The 18,584-nt window shown below is 52.6% G+C and overlaps 1 pseudogene; it reads right to left on the bottom strand.

Moving 5' to 3' along the window:
* Positions 1-18,584, bottom strand: part of LOC131093377 (uncharacterized) — a 1,138,058-nt pseudogene that overhangs the window by 765,534 nt on the left and 353,940 nt on the right.

The raw sequence follows: 18,584 nt of genomic DNA, 5'->3' as shown, positions 1-18,584 counted from the left end.
CCCCACAGAGCTGCCACCACCATGTGGGGAACCATCATGTCCTCGAGCAGGACTGCGGAGCTGGCGCTGCAGCTGCTCCTCCATGTGCTGAGCGCCTGGCCAGTGCACAGCGTGTGCACCTCCGATGGGGACGATGCAGGAGTCTTTGTCCTGGCTGTGAGTTTCTGGTGCCGGCCTTTGCCAGCCCCCAGGCCGCCTCTCCAGCAGCCAGCTCTCTGTGCTCCCCCCAGCTGCATCTCCCTGCCTCAGGCACTGGGCTGAATCCTGCCTTAGGGGCAGGGCTCAGGGGCACCAGGCCGGCTGCTCCCCCCGTGTCTCCCTCAACCTCTCCCTCGCATGCTCGGGCCCTGCCACGTGGATGTCTTGGCCACTGAGTGTTGTCTCTGGCTGTTTTATTTCTTGCAGGGAACTGTGGCACTGTGGAAAATCTTCAATCTGGCCTGGCGCTCGCCTGCTGTGCTGGAGTATTTCCCCAGTCTCTTTCTGCATCTGCTCTTCCAAGCTTACATCAGCATGCAGGAGATGCCAGAAGAGGTTGAGACCTTGGGGCAGGGATGCCAGGAGCAACACAGCCTCCCTGCCAACCCCAACAGGTGCTCCGTGCCAGTCCTCCCAGTCTCCCCATCCCTCCCATGCCCCAGGGCAGGAGCCGGGGCTCCCAGCGTGACCTGGCCTTTGCTCTGCACACAGCTTTGCGCTGCAGACCCTGAAGGCCCTGCTCTGCCAAATGCGCTATGAGCACGTGGTGCTGTCCATGGAACGCAAGCGTGCCTGGGACACGCTGCTCCGTGCCGACACCCACCACTGTGCAGTGGGTCTGCTGGCCAGGTGAGACCTCGTTCTCCCCACCACCCCTCTCCTTCCTGCCCGCAACGCCCCATGCAGTCCCCGTGCTCATGGAGGGCAGGGCCTTGTCACCAAGGGAGGGATGAGCAGACTGGAAAGGGCCGGCAGAGGAGGGTGCCCGGGAACAGCCGCCTCCCAAAGCGCCCCCGGGGAGCTCGGGAGCAGAGCAGAGCTCTGCCAGTCAGCCCTGGGAGAGGTTTGCCCGCCCGGCCCAGGAGCAATGGTGCCTTTTTCTCCCTGCCAGGGAGATGCGCTGTGTCTCCACCATCTGGTGCTGCGGCATGGCATCCTGCCTCTTTGAGCTGCTCAGCGAAGTCATTTCAGACTGGGAACTGCCCGCCCTGGCCTTCCTGGTGGAGGTGAGCCCCATGGCCAGCGCTGCCTGGCTGAGCTGCCTCCCAGCCCTCTGCCCTCTCGTAGTCGCAGCTGCCTGGGACGCTGCCTGTGCCCTGTGCTGCTGCCTTGGCTCGGCCCTGTGCACTTCTGAGCTCCTGCCAGCTGGCACCTCTGTGCCTGCTCTGTGCCTTGCAGCTCCTGGATTGCCTGGACTTGAGCGAATGCGTTGAACAAGTCCTGGAGATCCTGACAAGGCACCTGCAGAGCCAGTCCAGGGAGATGCGTCGTGTGGTGCTCTGAGGCCTCGTGGTGCTCACCTCGATGGTGAGAAGGAGGCAGCAGCTGAAGCTGTGCTGGCAGCGTGGGGCTGGGGCAAGCAGCCCCTTGGGCTTAGCTGGGCTTTGGCAGCTGTGGCAGCTGCTCCCAGCTCTCCAGGCTCGCTGTTCAGCTGCCTGAGTGCTTTGATGTTGGGAATTTAGCTGACTAGAGACTGGAAAAGTACAAGGCCATGGCTAATTCCAAGTCCTGCACCTGCAAGATAGCGTGTCCTTGGGCCTAGCTGAGTATCATAACGAAGTGAACAGAGAGATGTGAGAAGTAGAGAACATAGGCCCAAAGGAATGAGGAAGAGTTGATGGTATAGTTTAACCAATAGATCGCTTGGCTTACAGAATATTCATAAGCTTATTATTTGCTGTAAAAGTGTTTGATGCTTTCTGCAATAAACAGGACCTGTTGATGACCATCTGGTGTCCTGGTCTCCCTTCTTTCGACACTTCGGGACAGGCCTTCGGCCTCTGAGCCTTGCAGCAGCAGCAGCAGCAGCAGTGTGGGGTTGCCCGGCCTTGTTTTGCACACAGGATCCAAGCATGTACAGCCTGACTGAAAGCCTTGCAAAGCTACTGTGGGATAGGGATGAAGACATCGTGGAGAAGACCCTCATTGTACTCATCCTCCTGATGCTGCAGAAAGACCTGGCAATAGCCAGCCCCATCGCCCTGCAGCTGGCTGAGGCGCTCTGGCACCTCTTTGACAATGTGAGGCTCTGTGCCCTCAGCCACGGGCACTTGGGTGCTGCCTTGGGCCTGGGCACAGGGGGGCCTGGAGCAGCTGATGTGGAGGGCTTTGGCTTCCTTTCCAACAGGACAACAGCCTTGTGCAGCTGCTCTCCATTCGCCTCTTCCAAGATGTGATCACGCTAGTAGTGGCAAAGGGAGAAAAGCCCCTGAAGAAGCCTGGGAGCCAGACCTGCTCCCACTCTTCTTCCACTGCCACGATGAGAACCAGTGTGTGGCACAGGTGAGGCCTCCTGGGTGTCCCCATGGAAGGGGCTCAGCTGTCTCCCCACCCCCTGGCACCTGACGGGCTCCAGCCTCCTCCCAGCCCTGGCACAGAGATTTGGCTCCTGTGCCCTGGGCTGCGGTGCCATCTCTGGGTCTCTCCTGCTCTGCAGGCCTCTCGGGAAATGCTGCTTTCTGCAGTGAGGTTCCTGAAGAGGAAGGATCTCAAGCAGCTGCTGCAGACGGATCAAATGTGGAGATTTGCTGAGTGCTTGGTAAGGACAGCCTGGAATGCCCAGCCCAACCCCCAGAGCAGCCGCCTGCCCACGGTGCCCAGTCTGTGGGGCTGGCAGCTGTGGCCCCTGCCCAGTGCCGCACACAGGGGCACCGGCCTGCGCCCCACACGCCGCTCCCTTCCCTGGGCTGTGCGGGCTCTGCTCCAGGCTCCTGTGGCCCCAAGGCCGGTGCCGACGGAGCCCCGAGCCAGCCGGGCTCTGATGTGGGGCGGCACCGCGGCTCGCCGGGCCCTGTGCCCCGTGCCGAGCCCGGCGCCTGCGGCTGCTGGCCGGGCCTCGGGGCTCTGTGGGCAGGGGGAGCAGCGCCGGCCGCAGGGAGCGCCCGGCCCAGGGGCAGGGCCCTTTCCCTCCGTGCCCTGCTGCTCTCTGCAGCTGGCAGAGGACAGGAGCCGAGCGGCCGAGCACCTGCGCCGGGCCCTGCCGTACCTGCGGAGCGCACAGGAGCCCCTGCGAGAGGCGGCCGTCAGGTTCATGGGTGAGCGCCAAGCCCGGCTCCCTCCCCAGCCCGCCCCATTGCCGCAGCTCGGCCCCGGCCCCGCCTGCTGTGCCGGCAGCAGGATCCGGGCGCGGGCATGGGCAGCCCCCGCTGGCCTGGGCATTGCTGCTGCCGCCCTCTGGCAGCCGTGCCCTGGGGCGGCAGCGTGCGCCAGAGGCCCGGGCTGAGCCCTGCCGGGCCAGCAGGGCGTGTGGCCTCAGGGCTGGCAGCGCCCGTGGGCGGCAGCTGTGCCTCTGAAGGCAGGACACGCTCTGTGTTCCCCAGGGATGGCCGGGCGCTACCTGACAGGGCAGCAGCCGCAGTTCCGCATCATCTGCAGCGGTGAGTGAGGCCCGCGGGCTCTCGGCGGGGGCTACCGCTGGCAGCCGCGTTCCCTGGCCGCCCGCCGACGGCTCCGCTCCCTGCGCGCCCCAAGGGCAGCGGGGCCACAGCGCAGACACCTTGCAGGGGCCTGCGGGGCATTCCTGGCCAGCAGCTGCCAGCTCGTCCTTCTTGGCTCCTGCTTCCTCAAGGCCGTGCCAGGAGCTGCGTGGCACGGACGAGGCTGGAGGCTCTGCCCAGTTCCCCGCAGATCCAGCCTCTGACTGTGCCTCTGTTTCTCTCTCTGCAGCCCTTCAGGACATGACGGATGACAGCAGCCCTGCCATCTCATGCCTGGTGCTTCAAGCTCTGCACATCCTTTTAGCTGTACAGAGTGTTCCCTCCTCCCGGCTCCAGAGGATGCGAGAGCAACTCCGCCGCCTCTGGAAGTCGCGGCCTTTCCTGTGTGTCCGTGGCTGAGTGTCCTGCCGCGGCGCTGTGCAGAACTGATCCGGGAGGCTGCGTCTGCTGGGGCCGCCTGAGCCTGTGGGGAACACCTCTCCTGTGCCAGCACTTCCTTTCCCTTCACCCACTAGAGGAACATGAAATTGCTGATGTTGGATAGCTGGGTGTCCAGGAGCTTTCTCTTGGTGCAGAGTGTCTTCAGGCCAATGGGGAAGAGGGGAAAGGCTGCTTGGTCTGCGCAATTTGCCCGAGCGTGCGGTGTGGAAGGGAAAGTGGCCAAACGGCCCTTGGCCTTTGGTGGTTCCTTCAGGAATGGTTTTGTTCCTGCATCACATTTTCTGGAGCTGGAGGAACAAGTGTGTTCCGTGTTGTGAGAGTCTGTCTGAAATATCCCTCATCTGCCTTATGATTGTCATGGAGAGAGACCACCAAAAAATTAAAACCCTCGTTTGCTGATCTGGTGGCCGGGAAAGTCATGTGCCTGAGGCCTGAAAGCATTGCTAAGTTGCTGTTTTCACAGATGTTGTTTGTTATACGCTACACTGAGCTCACAGGGCATCCTGCCCTTTTGCACAATAGCTCTGGAATCCTCCCTACCTCTCAGCCTGGCTGGTTTGAGCTTTAGGGTGGTCCCCTCCTCCAAGAGAAGACCGTTCATAACTACCGTGACAGACAAGTAGAGATGTAAGAAACCTCTTCATCAAGGGACTAACACATGAAATCCCTACGTGAGAAGGCCCCTCTCACCTTCCTCCAGAGACTGGGACTGAAAGCCCCAACTCGGGGGAGGTGTACAGGGCGAGGAAGGAAAGCTGCCCAAAGCAAGGTGGATGTTGTAGGTGTAGGCAGTGGACAACGAAAACAACGACTCTCGCCTGCTGCCAAACTTGGACTCTGTGTATCCTTATTTCCAACAACCCCCCCGAAGATACAATAAACTACCTTTGTTGCAGCTGCAAAATCCATCCCCCTTGCCCCAATGAAAAAGATTATAATTGGGGTCCAGATGAACTGGGCCTCTGAGACCTCCCCAACGCAACAGGCGGGTCCTCGACTGGACTGGACCAAAGGACTTCGTCTCTACATTTGGTAGCTCTATTCCCTCTCTCTTTCTTTCTCTCTCTCTTTTGTCTCTCTCTTCCCCCATCTTTTTCTCTCCCTTAATCCCTATATCGCATTTTGCTGTGCTCATACAATAAAGGTGCATTTGTTTTGATTCTCATTGCAAACCCCCTTGTACCGTGTTGGTTCTTTTTGCACCCTTTGATCAAATCCATGAACCATCACGAAACCCTGTGAGGATGGATTGTGACATCCCCCGAGGATCCCTCCCTAAATTCCCCTCCAAAGCACCCCCAGCACCCCCAGACCCCTCTAAAATCTCCTCAAGTTCCCCTCAGACACTCCCCAAATCCCCCCCAAACATCCTCAAGACCCCTCCCCAAATTCCCCTCACGACCCCTCCAGGACCCCTCACCTGTCCCTGCGCCTCCTCAGCAGCTCCCAGAGCCCCCCGTCCTCTCCCAGCGCCTCCCCCGCTCTCTCCAGCGCCTCCGGCAGGACCCGCCCGAGCCCGGGGCGGCTCCCGGGGGTCCCTGAGGGGGTCCCAGGGGGCGGGGGGGGAGGGGGCGCCCGCTCCATGCCCGGCCCCAGGGTCAGGGGGCGTTGCTTTCAGCTCAGCTCTGATTGGCTGGAGCAGGGCGGAGAGCGCAAGAGTTGGCGACGGGAGACGCCCGGTGATTGGTTGGTTCAGTAGAGGGCGTGGTGATTGACAGGAGATGGGCGGGGCAGGCGGGCTTTGCTGAAGGCAGGCGCGCGGTGATTGGTTGGATAGAGGCAAAGAGGGCGGGAATGGCTGAGGGAAGACGCCCGGTGATTGGTCGGTTCAGGTCGAGAGCGGCGAGAGTAGCTGAGAGGAGGAACGCGGTGATTTGTTTGTTCGGGGTGAGAGGCGGGCGTGTCTGAAGGGAGGCATGCAGTGATTGGTTGGATCGGTGCACAGACAGGCTAGGGTTCCCGAGGGGAGGCCCGCGGTGATTGGTTGGTATGGGGCCGGGCGCGCTGCTATTGGCTGGGAAAAGTCCGGGATTTATAAGAGAACATTCGTAGTTTTTTGGGGGAAAACTCTCGGATTTTTAAGGAAAAATTACCAATTTTTGCAGTAGAAAATCACCCGGAGCTTTTGACCCTATGTGACCCCAAATAACTCAACCCCAAAACACCTGAAAAAAACCCCAAATAACCCCAAATAAACCCCAAACAAACCCTAAATAAACACAAATAAACCTCAAGTAACCCCAGTTCCTCCCGTCCCCACGCCAAAACAGATCCCGACCAATCAGAACGCGCGGTACCGATGACGTTCCACTTGCTGCGCACAAACTCAGAGCCCTGGCCCCGCTCAGTGATTTTCAGCCAATCAGCGCCCGGCCCGACTCTGACTCATCACTTGCCAGCCACAGACCAAGGCCTCTCACTGCGGTAAATACTCAGAGACCGCGCGGGGTAATTTCCAGCCAATCAGAGCGTGTCTCGCTGATGACTCATCAGTTGCCAGAAGCGGATTTGGGGAGGGGGGGAAGGTGACCCTGGGGATGGGCTGGGGACCCCAAATTAATCCAAAATGGGGTCGGGACCCCAAAACGGAGCAGGCGGGGCCTGGAGCACCCAAAACCAAACATGGAGGAGGGGACTGGGGGAACGATTGGAAACGGGAGGGAGAGCAGGGAAAAGAGAGTTGGGACCCCAAAACTGAGCTGGGAGGGGAATGGGACCCCAAAATTGAGGTGGGAGGGGAATGGGACACCAAAATTAGGCTGGGAGAGATATGGGATCTCAAAATTGAGCTGGGAGAGGGATGGGACACCCCAAATTGAGCTGGGACAGGGGTGGGACCCCAAACAGGACGAAGCCAATTTTGTTTGTTCCTAGAATATGTAAATGAGTTTATGGATATGCAAAATGTCTATGAATATGCAACAGGCTGATGTCATGGGAGACAAGGACCAATGGGTGAAGGTTGTTATGGCCTTCAAGACCCCCAGTTATTTTTGGAGACACTCCTTAATTATTCTGGCTTGATTACATCAGCTTGTTGCATATTCATTGACCCTCATGCATAACCATAAACTCATTTACCTATTTGAGGAACTATTTGACATGGCCCATCCTTGGGGTGTCTCCCCATTTCAGGAGCCTCCACTGGAATGGAAACTATATACCCCCTCCCTTTGATTAATAATAATAGTCATAACATGTCGGGAGTTTAGTTCAAGCATGGCTTAAAGAAAAAGGCCATGAAGCCATACAATTGAGAGAAAAGTAAAAGGTAGTTGCAAAGCAGTTCCAAAGCAGTTCCCAGCCTGACTTCTATAAACAATTAGACTCTCTGAGGCATCATTGTATAAACAATAAAGTTCTCAGGCAGTCTTCCCATAACAAGTGTAACACTCTCTCTGGGAAAAGATGGCACCCTGAGAACAGATGTGGAAGTTTTGGGAACCGTTCATAACACAGTGAGAACACTGGTTTTGTTTTGTGTAAACAATCAACGGTGTAGTAAAACAAAAGGTGTGGTTAGAGTTTTCTCTGTTAGCCTATCATAAACCTGTATTTCGGAATATGCATGAAGTTCGTTAACACTATTATTTAAGCTGACTGATCGATCAATAAATCGAGTTCGATGCATCACAGGATGGTCGTTCTCCCCTCACTTCAACAAATGGTGACCACCCGGACGTGATAGCGGACACGACGATCGCGACCACCACGGGGATTGCGAACACCACGAGAAGTGAGGACTGGTTCAGGCTCCGAAGCAGCGGGAGCAGCAAATAAGCGCGAAACCAAAGCGGAGGAAAAAAAAAGCCGCCGATACGCGCCGTGCCCTGGCGACCATATATATGGGTCCAGCTGATACGTGTGGCCGATGCCTGGAAATCGCTGCTAGGTAAAAGTGCGCACTTAAAAGAGGTATGGAAAGGCAAGCCACATATGAACTTTTTATTATGTTTTTGCAAAAAAGGCAAATTAAGGGGATAGACTTACGGAAGGAATTGCAAGGTCTTTTGGCTTATGGTCTGGAATGGGGAGTCTTCGTGAATCCCCACACAGTTTACGAGTTAACGGAATTGCGTGAATTCCGTGATTTATTGTCAGAGGCTGCTTTAGAGAGTGCTAAAACTGCCAAGAAGCTAAGCAGGCCATGGCAAGTGATATATGGTGGACTGTTTTACTATCTCTCTGAGTGCAAGACAGCGGCTGCAGCTCGTGGCGCTTGCGGGGCTGTGCTACTCCGAACTCGGCACGGGCGCTCCGCCATGGCGAGCAGCCGCGGCGAGCGACCGCCTGAAATGCTGTGCTATAGCTGCAGGAGCGGAGGCAGCGGCGGGGAGAGCGGAGCCGCCGCCGCGGGAGCCGAGCCGCGCCGCCCCGGGAGAGAGCGAAGCCGCTGCGGGGGGAGCCGCCACGGGTGCAGCGGTGCCTGCAGCAGAGTCAGCCTGCCGGCGAGTAAGCAGAGCCCAGCGCAGCGGGGGGGGGATTTTCGCCCGCTCCAACACACGCGCCGCGGGACTGGAGCGCTTTTTGCAGCGGGAGCGTTTCTCCCTCCCCCCACAGCCGGGAAAAGCTTCAGTTTAAGGCCTAACAGCCTAATGGATGCCTCGGTCTAGGACCTAACAGCCTAATGGATGTAACTTTTGTCAGCAAAAGGAAAAGATCCCTGTTGAAATTAAGAAACAAGTGATGGTAAACAAGGAAAGTTAAAGGCACTTTTGTTCTTCCTGGCAGAGACTATGAAACAGGAATCAGCGTACTGTATGCATGGGTCAAATTTCGGCCGATTTGGCTCAGCATTAGTTATGCTGTCTTGAAATCACCTGCATTAACATAAACTTTAACATCAGAAGCCCGGATGGTTCAGTCAGTGGAACATCAGACTCTAAAATTATATTTTGAAAAGTTTAAAAATGTTGGGATGTGTTGGATTGATTGTATGAGTGAGATAGTATGAGTGTGCTTTTTGGTATAAATGCTGCAGCAGAAACGTGAGAAAGGTTGTTTTGATTTAGTGTTTTGGAGTCAGGCCTGTGGGTGAGTGATAGTGAATGCTATATTTTATGTTTATAGTAAGTTATCTGTTATTAAGTAGTTTAAGTTAAATTATTTATTAAGTGCCGTTCTATTAAGGTTCAGTTTGTTAAGTTTATTTTCTGTTAAGTTTGATCTTACATTATTTACAAATAAGTCTGTTATTTTAAGTCAGTTAAGTTTTGTTATAGTTAAGTTTTATTAGAATTAAGAGATTTTACATGTAAGTTCTGTTGATTTAAAAATCTGTTAAGTTTAAGTAAAGATAAGTTTAAGTAATGTTAAGATCTATTAAGTTTAAATATTTTAAGTATTTTAAGTATAAGTGCTATTAAGTTTAAGTTATGTTAGATAGATTTATGCTTTTACGATAGGCGTTTATTTTATGACTTGTGGGCAGGGTGTTGTTGTGAACATGAGGGAAACCTTGCTAGCTGAAAATACTATTTAATTATTAGAATTGCCTATTCTTATGTTGCAAAGAGTGTAACACAGCTAGCCCATAGAATTTTGAAGCCAGTTAAGTTATGTTAATTTACAAATAAGTCTGCTAAGTTAAATATTTTAAGTGCTTTAAGTGTATACTATTTTCTCACCACTCCAAATCAACAAAGGACTGAGAATCGCCCAGCTGATGCCATTTCAGCCAAATGACTAAAGGATTACAGACTGTAAAACTGATTTTGAACTTTTCTGAGAAACCCAAGGAAAAGGTGGATGTGAAAATCTCAAGGACAAAAAGGATTGTTTTCAGACTTGCCGTTCACCTCCTCTCCAGGTTCACATGAATGAAAACAGCTAACAGCTGTCTTTTCTTAGTCCAATTACCATCTACCTTGCAATGCCTGATAAGGCCGGACATTGTGGCTCAGCTGAGGGTGCGTTTAACCCTTTGGGATAACACGCCGCTGCCGGACGACCAGGGAACTGATTGACATTATTGAATCATTATCATCTTTCCATATAAAAGGACCGGCAAGAGAGAATTGTCTTGAATGTCACAGCCCAAATTGTGCTGCTTGGGTTGCACTGTGTTTGTGTTGTGGGGGTTGTGACAGGACCTTTTGGGTGGATCAGTTGTCACATTTTCGTTTATAGTGTAATACCTGTAATTATAGACATAACTGGGAACATAATTGGGAGTGGGCACTACGGAATGAAACAGGACTAAACACTGCCTTAGCTTTAGGTCTTTATGAGTCACATGAGCAGAAAATCTTAGCTTATTATCGGTGGGAGGTACAGTGTATTTTGAAAAAGGTTAAAGCTCAAAGTGCATCATATATTACCTCTGTAAGGTGTAAAAAACTGGTGCCTTTAACACAACATTCCGTTGTAGGGCCTATAAAAGGAGATCCCAATCAGGCATTAGACAACTGCATTAGAAGGTTACAAAGGTGTGGTCTTCGGGTCTCGGGAACAGTAAGGTTAAAAACTGATAAGAAGAAAGTCAAAGTAAAACCAGAAAAATGAGGTTTCCTTTTATTATATTACTTGGTGTAGTGGTAGCTGAAGAATTAAAGGTAACACATTTTAGTCAATCTAGAGATAATGTATGATTAACACTTGCTAGGCAGATTAATCAGACATCGCTTTGTCTCAGCATTGGAGGAGTTACTAACCCCTTTCGAACATGTTTGGTAGGACTTCCAGTATGGTCTCCTCAAGAATTCTGTAGTTTTATTAATAACCGTGCCTTATGTATGCGCAGTATGGTAAATATCAAATTGCCTAAAGGGTATACTGCCAGTCAGAGTGACGGCTACCGCCAATGCCTGTTAATTCAATCACTTAATATTCCTTTGCATTCTCCACCTGAGGAGTTAGAGCTTTTCAGAAGTGCAAATGCTAGCATGACCAGCACTTCCAATAGTGAGTAGTTCAGCTTTGATTACTCTAATCCTCAAAAGATGAATCAACATAAACAAACATGGGCTACTCTGGATTCAGCTCGAAAGCCAAATATAGTGTCTAAACAACTCTACAACCAGTGTAAAGGCTCTAGCATCATGACACCTAAGAAATTACCTACGGGAATATTTCTAATTTGTGGAGATAGAGCTTAGAATAGTATACTTGCTCAGCCTCAGGGTGGACTTTGTTATTTAGGCAAGTTATCACTATTTCACCTTAATATATCTGTGCTAATGCAATTAAGTCATAAGATAAGCAGGCAAAAGCGTAGCTTACATAATTTAGACTGTAGTCAAATAGGAGATCTATGGTTCTAGAGTAAATTTAAGCAAGTGATTAAAATTTCAGCTTTCCTACTATGGAGTGCTGCAAGCAAAGCATTGACTCTAGCAAAACAAATAAGGTGTTGAGCTAAGGGTGAACTGAATAAAACTTGACAGATATTAGATATGTTAACTTCAGATGTACAAAGTGTTAATCACGCTGTTCTACAAAATAGAGCTGCTATAGATTTTTTACTGTTAGCACAAGGCCATGAGTGTGAAGAGTTTGAAAAGATGTGTTGCATGAACTTATCTGATCATTCTGTATCTATTCATGCTAAGTTAAAAAAGCTACAGCTAAGATTCAACAAACTTAAGGAAGAAGAAAGATTAAGTATTGATGAGTAGCTTAAAAGTTTCAGATTGAGACTGTGGCTAAGAAACCTTGTAATATATGCTATAGAGATATTAAGTGTACTCTTATTGCTTTTACTTATATTACCTTGTTTCTGTAGCTGTATTCAAAAGATGGTTAATAGGATGATAGAGAAAACCTGGCAAACTAAACTCCTTTCTCTCAAAGAAAAAAGCGGGGGAAATGTCAGGAGTTTAGTTCAAGCATGGCTTAAAGAAAAAGGCCATGAAGCCATACAATTGAGAGAAAAGTAAAAGGTAGTTGCAAAGCAGTTCCAAAGCAGTTCCCAGCCTGACTTCTATAAACAATTAGACTCTCTGAGGCATCATTGTATAAACTATAAAGTTCTCAGGCAGTCTTCCCATAACAAGTGTAACACTCTCTCTGGGAAAAGATGGCACCCTGAGAACAGATGTGGAAGTTTTGGGAACTGTTCATAACACAGTGAGAACACTGGTTTTGTTTTGTGTAAACAATCAACGGTGTAGTAAAACAAAAGGTGTGGTTAGAGTTTTCTCTGTTAGCCTATCATAAACCTGTATTTCGGAATATGCATGAAGTTCGTTAACACTATTATTTAAGCTGACTGATCGATCAATAAATCAAGTTCGATGCATCACAGGATGGTCGTTCTCCCCTCACTTCAACAATAACAATATAGTAATACTAATACTAATAATAATAATTTGAAATTAAGGAGCTCTCAGGAAAAGATATGGGAATAGAAATAACAGTTCCTTATTAGGAAAAACTAAAAATAGAAATGCAGTAGTACAAACAAAAAAACAACAGTGACAGAGTCAGAATTCTCCGGGAATCCAGTGAAAAAGGCTGACCCTCTTGGAATCCAGTGGGAAAAGGGCTGATCCCATGGGAACCCAGTAGAAAAAGAGCTGATCCTTTGGGAATCCAGTGGAAAAGAGCTGATCCTCTGTGAATACAGTGGGAAAAGCAGGATCCTCTAGGAATCCAGTGGAGAATGAGGCTGATCCCTGCAATCCAGTGGGAAAAGGGCTGATCCTTTGGGAATCCATTTCTTACCCCCCAAAGACAAGACAAAGGCAGTTTTCATAGGGCATCCCAAGGGTGGAGTTGGGGTTTGGGTCAGGGGAGCAGTTCTTAGCAACACAAGAAGGGTGACATTAATATCCTTCCTCTTAGCAACAGCAGTACTTGACACAGAACGCGTCCCCAAATCCTAAATTCCCTCTAAAACAACTGAGAAATTATGGAACTTCAGATATATTCAATTAATTTCCTTCATTTAATCCAGTTTTGGGTGTTTTTAAAGATGAAGGTGAAGTAGAGGAAAATTAAGGCCAAACCAAAAGGAGAAGCAGCCAGGTGTGTTCCCAACATGGATCACAGGGAATGTGAGTGACCAGGGTTGCGCCCAAAGTGCCTCCTCCAGTGGGGGATGGAGCTGGAGCAGCGCACGAAGCTCTGCCCGCACTCGGGGCACTCGCAAGGCTTCCCTTAGTGGTGCCTCCATTGGTGTTTGGTCAAGCCAGAGCTGCTGGAGAAGCTCTTCCCACACTGGGGACACTCGTAGGGCCTCTCCCCAGTGTGGATGCGCCGGTGGGTGATGAGGGTGGAGTTGTGCTTGAATCCCTTCCCACAGTCGGGGCAGCGGAAGGGCCTCTCCTCTGTGTGAATCCGATAGTGCAGGAGGAGAATGGAGCTATTCTGAAACCTCTTCCTGCATTTATCACACTCGTAGGGCCTGTCCCCTGTGTGCATGCGCCGGTGGGTGATGAGGTGGGAGTTGTCCTTGAATCCCTTCCCACAGTCGGGGCATTGGAAGGGCTTCTCCTCCATGTGACTCTGATAGTGCCGGAGGAGATTGTAGCTGGTCTTAAACCTCTTCCCACACTTGGAACACTCGTAGGGCCTCTCCCCAGTGTGGGTCCTCTGGTGCGTGATCAGGCTGGAGCTCCGGCTGAAGCACATCCCACACTCAGAGCATTTGTACGGCCTTTCTCCAGTGTGGATCCTCTGGTGCGTGATCAGGCGAGAGCTCAGGCTGAAGCTCTTCCCACACTCCCCACACTCATAGGGCTTCTCCCCAGTGTGGATCCTCTGGTGCACAGTCAGGCTGGAGCTCCGGCTGAAGCTCTTTCCACACTCCCCACATTCATGGGGCCTCTCCCCAGTGTGGATCCTCTGGTGCCTGATCAGGTGGGAGCTCTGGCTGAAGCTCTTCCCACACTCCCCACACTCATAGGGCTTCTCCCCAGTGTGGATCCTCTGGTGCTTGATCAGTTCGGAGTTCCGCCTGAAGCTCTTCCCACACTCCACGCACGTGTGGGGCTTCTCCCCATCATGGAGCTGCTCATGGAGCACCAGCTCCGAGCTCTGGCTCTGTCTCTGGCCGCCTTCCCGGCCCAGGCTGGCTCTTTCCCCCTCAGATCCCCGCTGGCTGCGTTTGCAGCCCCTCCTCGTGCGGCATCTCCGGGGCTTTTCCTCCCCATTGGCTTCCTGCGCCGTGGAGCCGCTCAAAACAGCCTCTTCCACCAGGTTCTGCCACGGGCATTTGTCCTCCCTGCTCTCCATGCTCAGCTCCTGCTCTGGGGGAGGAAGGACAAGGACAGGATGGGATTTGCCTCCGTGCCACAGGCAAGGGCAAGGAGATCCCCCAGGGCTGAACTGCAGCCGGGGCTGTGCTAGGCTGGGAGATGGAGCAGCACAGAGGAGAAAGGGGCACTGACTTCCTCCTCACCTGCCTCAGTGTCCCGGGGCATCTTCCTCTTCCTCGCAGCCTCCCTCGCAGGCAATGGCAAATCCTGTTTTGGGGAAAACAAGGGATGAGCGCGTTTGTAGGACTGTCGGGGGGTAGGATGGTCGGGACGGACAGAGACGAGAGAGCTCTGCAGCCAGGTCAAGGAACTTGAGCATTATTGCAAAGGGCCTGGATGCAGGGCCCTGCTTGGAGCTGCCAGGCACAGCTCGGAGCAGGCCCGAGAGAAGAGAGGGGTAGAGAGGATGAGAGGGTAAAAGAGTAAGACAGGCAAGAGCATAACAGAGTAACATTCTCATTACAACACAATAAATTTTCTTCTGCGTTGAATATTCTATTTCTCACTAACCTATCTAGTACAAGATACAAATCCCAGAGCATTTACAAACAGCTTGTAAGAATCATTACATCACCATACTGTGTTACATTTTACAACCTAAAAACTCCTCTTTGGGCCCCTTCTGCTGAGCTAGTAGGGTCTGGATCTCTCTGTGAGCAGAGGGAATTGTTTCATCAAAAGCGGATTACCTTCAGTTGGGCCACACCATTGTTTTCCAGTTGTTCACTGACTAAGGTACCTCAAAGCTTGCTTTCATTTCAATCTTCCTTATACTTTCTATATTCCCATAATCTTTTGCAAGAATATCATATTTATAAGGCTTTCCTGTTTCACATCCCCCAACACACATTGAGTTTGAAAGTCCCTTTTGCCCAAGTCCATCTCTACAAGTCACTGGCCATCTGGGATCCAGAAAAACCTCAGAAACACCAAGATTCAGGCCTGAAAAAGCCTCCCAGGAGTTCCCCCTCCCTGGTTCCTCCCCTCTGGTGTTCGGGGGTTCCCCCATGTCCCAGCTGCTGGGGGTCATGCTTGGATTGGGGGTCCCCCTTGTGCCCAGTGCCCGCCCGGCCCAGGCTGCTGGCAGTCCCAGCAATGCCAAAAGCTCCCCCCGCTTCGTTCTCCCCATTTCGGGATGCCGGGGCTGTTTGGGCTCCCAGGCTCCCTTCTCCCCTCATTCTCTGCTCTGGCCTGCAGCGGCTCCAAGGAGTCCCCCCTGCCCCTCTCCAGGCTCTTGAGGCTCCCGCCAATGGCGGCGCTCCCCCCTCTCTGGGCTCCCCCCTTTGGGCTCCTGGGGGACACAGGGCTCTGCTCCTCCAGGCTGCCTCTGCCGGCAGCCGCCACCGCCACCCCCCGATGTCCATCCAAGGGGCCTTTTACACTCAGCCTTGGACTTCTTCATTCTCCAAACATCCCCCCAAAACCGAAACCCAGGGACACCCAGGGATATCTGGGCCGAGCTCCCCCTCCCCGCTCATGGGTGCGATGGGGGGGCGATGATCCCACAGGTGGGGGCTGCGAATTCAGGCAGGGATCGACGACGTGGTTCCCTCACCACAGCCTTGATCCATCTTCGTCCCTCCTCTTCCTCTTCATCTCACTCCTTCTCGTCCGTTCCCCCTCCTCCTCCTCTGTCTTATCTCCACTTCCTCCTTCCCTTTATCATTGCCCTTCCCTGCCTCCTCCTCCTCCCCCAGCAGCAGCCACACCCTCGGTGCCCCGTTCCGTCAGCCCTCGCAGCCCGTGGCAGGAGCGGGGATGGAGCCGGGACAGGTCGGGATGGGCAGCGCGGGGCTCTCGGCTGCTCCAGCCGCTGCGGGCGGGGGGAACCTGGCCCGGCCCAAAGGAGAGGCAAACTGGGGGCAGAGCACAAAGCTAAGGATGCAGCAGAAAGACTTAAGTTAATATTAACTCCAAATGAGGAAAAACTGGAAATTCCAAAGTTTAGGGAAGCCGAGAAAAAATATTTAAACATGACAGGAAGTGAACAAGATAAATCAGGGAAATGGAAACTTCATGATGGAAGACAATTTCATTATAAAATGTGCTTACTAGGAAAATATTAGAAGACTTGAATCAGAAAACCCACTGGGTAGTCAAGCTTTGTGTGACCATTTTTTAAGGAACTATGGGTGCACTGGGATTTTTGGAGTAGCAAAGCCAGTAACTGAGAGATGTTCAATTTGCCAAAGGAGAAATAAAAAGGTGAAGAGAAAAACAACATTTGGAGGTCATGAGTTATCTGGTTGACCATTTCAAAGTATCCATGCAGAAGTTTAGATTTGTTAGGTTCTGGGTTTATTTGTAAAAAAAAACCATTTAATCTAGAAGAAAGAGAATATGCCATATGTTAGACAGGAGATTTCAAGAGAATAAAAATCTTTGAAGTATCAGAAACACCCAAGACAAAATAAGAAAAGACAAAGGGAAATGAAAGGGAAGGGAAAAGGAGGAAAAATCAGAGAGTGGGATCCTCTGCAGGTCTTGCCCCCTCCGTTCGCGGCCCAGGCGCCTGTCCCGGGTCCCGGCTCGCTGCCCGCCTCAGCTCCGCCTGCCCCGGTTTCCATCCCAGGTGCGGCCTCACTGCCCAGGGCAGCTCCACCTGCCCCGGCGCTGTTGCTCAATTTGTGTGCCCTGCTCCCACTGCCTGGCCCGCGGCCGCTCTGCCAGCCATGCTGGGGAAGATGGGGGTTGCTCTGTCCTGCCGCCTGCTCCGAGGTCACCGCGCCCACCGCACCCAGGGGGGTCCCCGCCATCCCATCCCCGGCTGCCCTGCCCGTGCCACCTGCGCTGGGCACCGCCGCTGCTGCCGGGCTCTCCCACCTGCCTTTGTTCTGCCGGCAGCTGCCGGATCAGCCGCCACCAGCCATGTGGGGGCTACCCACGCTCCGCCTCGGGCTTCACGGGAAGATCCCCCTCTGCCGATTCCGGCAGCAGACCCTGCCCACACTCGCACTGAGCCTCGGCGGGATATCCTCCCCTGACCCCGTCCTGCTCTGAGTTACAGGCCCCTTGGTAACCACAGCTCCGGCTGTTCAGGGAAACTCTCTCTCTCTACAGGAAGCACCTTATCGAAACACTAGGAGCTCAGTTAAAAGGCAGCCCTCTCCAAATTCCTTCCCAAAACACGGGAGAAAGGCTAGAGAAGGTAAAAAAGTGAAAGAGTTAGATGAAGGGATTGTCCAATTTCCGTTCAGAGAGGTTCTCATGGGAGGGATGCGCTGCCCCGCCCCGTGGGAACCACCAGCGCCCCTGCCGGCTGTGCCCGGAACTGCACCCAAGGGGAAAGCGCCGCAGCCCAAAGGCCGGGACTGGGTCCGGGCTCTGTTTGCTGTCAGTGCCGCAGCTGTTGGTGTTTGTTTGCTTTATTGTACACACTAGTAAAGAACTGGTATTCCTATTCCCATATCTTTGCCTGGGAGCCCCTTGAATTCACCATTCTAAAAATTAAGAGGGAGGGGATTTGCATTCGGCATTCCAAGAGAGGCTTTTTCTGCCTTCCCGAGCAGACACCTCTCTTATAAAGCAAGACAAGCACCCACAGGCACTGAGGGGGCTGCAGGAGGGGCACAAGAAGGCCCTGCAGCACTTGGGCACAAAGGCACAGCAGGTGAGTGCAAGAAGGGAGCAGCAAAAGGCCAAGCTGAAGGCAAAGGCCAGGCCACAGTTCCTACAGCCCCTGAGGGATCAAACCCAGGGCCCAAGGGGGCCCCAGCACCCAGGGCACGGGCTCTGCCACAAGCACATGGCAGAGGCATTGCCCTCCTCGGCAGGGCAGAGCCCACCCAAACAGCCCCTGGCAAGGAGCCAGGGCTCCAGCTGCAGGGCACAAGGACACTGCAAGCACAGACAGCAGCACCCTCAGCACCAGCAAGTCCACCCCTTGATGGACATGCATTGGCAGGGCTGTCACAGCTCCCATCACACCAGGGACCCTCCACACTGCAGCCCTTGAGAACATTCAGGGTGGGTCTGCATTGAGAGGAGGCATTTCCTGATGGACACAGGGGCCTCTCAATCCACTCTGAATCTTAGACCGAAGGGGGCAAAGATTAAAGGAATATTTTATTTTTAAGGGAATGAGTGGGAAAGATGAGCAGGTATGACTTGTTCAACTACTATTAGAAGTTGTGAGGCAGAGGTTTGAATAAAATTAATTTCTTTTTCTTCCTCCTGTGATTGTAATTACCTAGGAAGGAATTTGAGGGCAGGATTTTAATACTGTAAAAGGGGTTGCAGAGGCCAGTTCTGTTCTACCTTCGTCTGACAAGATGGAAAAGGCCCATGCTGAAGTGAACCCAGAAGTGCG

Source organism: Melospiza georgiana, chromosome 25, assembly GCF_028018845.1.
Source record: "Melospiza georgiana isolate bMelGeo1 chromosome 25, bMelGeo1.pri, whole genome shotgun sequence".
NCBI lineage: Eukaryota > Metazoa > Chordata > Aves > Passeriformes > Passerellidae > Melospiza > Melospiza georgiana.
This window is presented reverse-complemented; position numbering and strand designations above follow the sequence as displayed.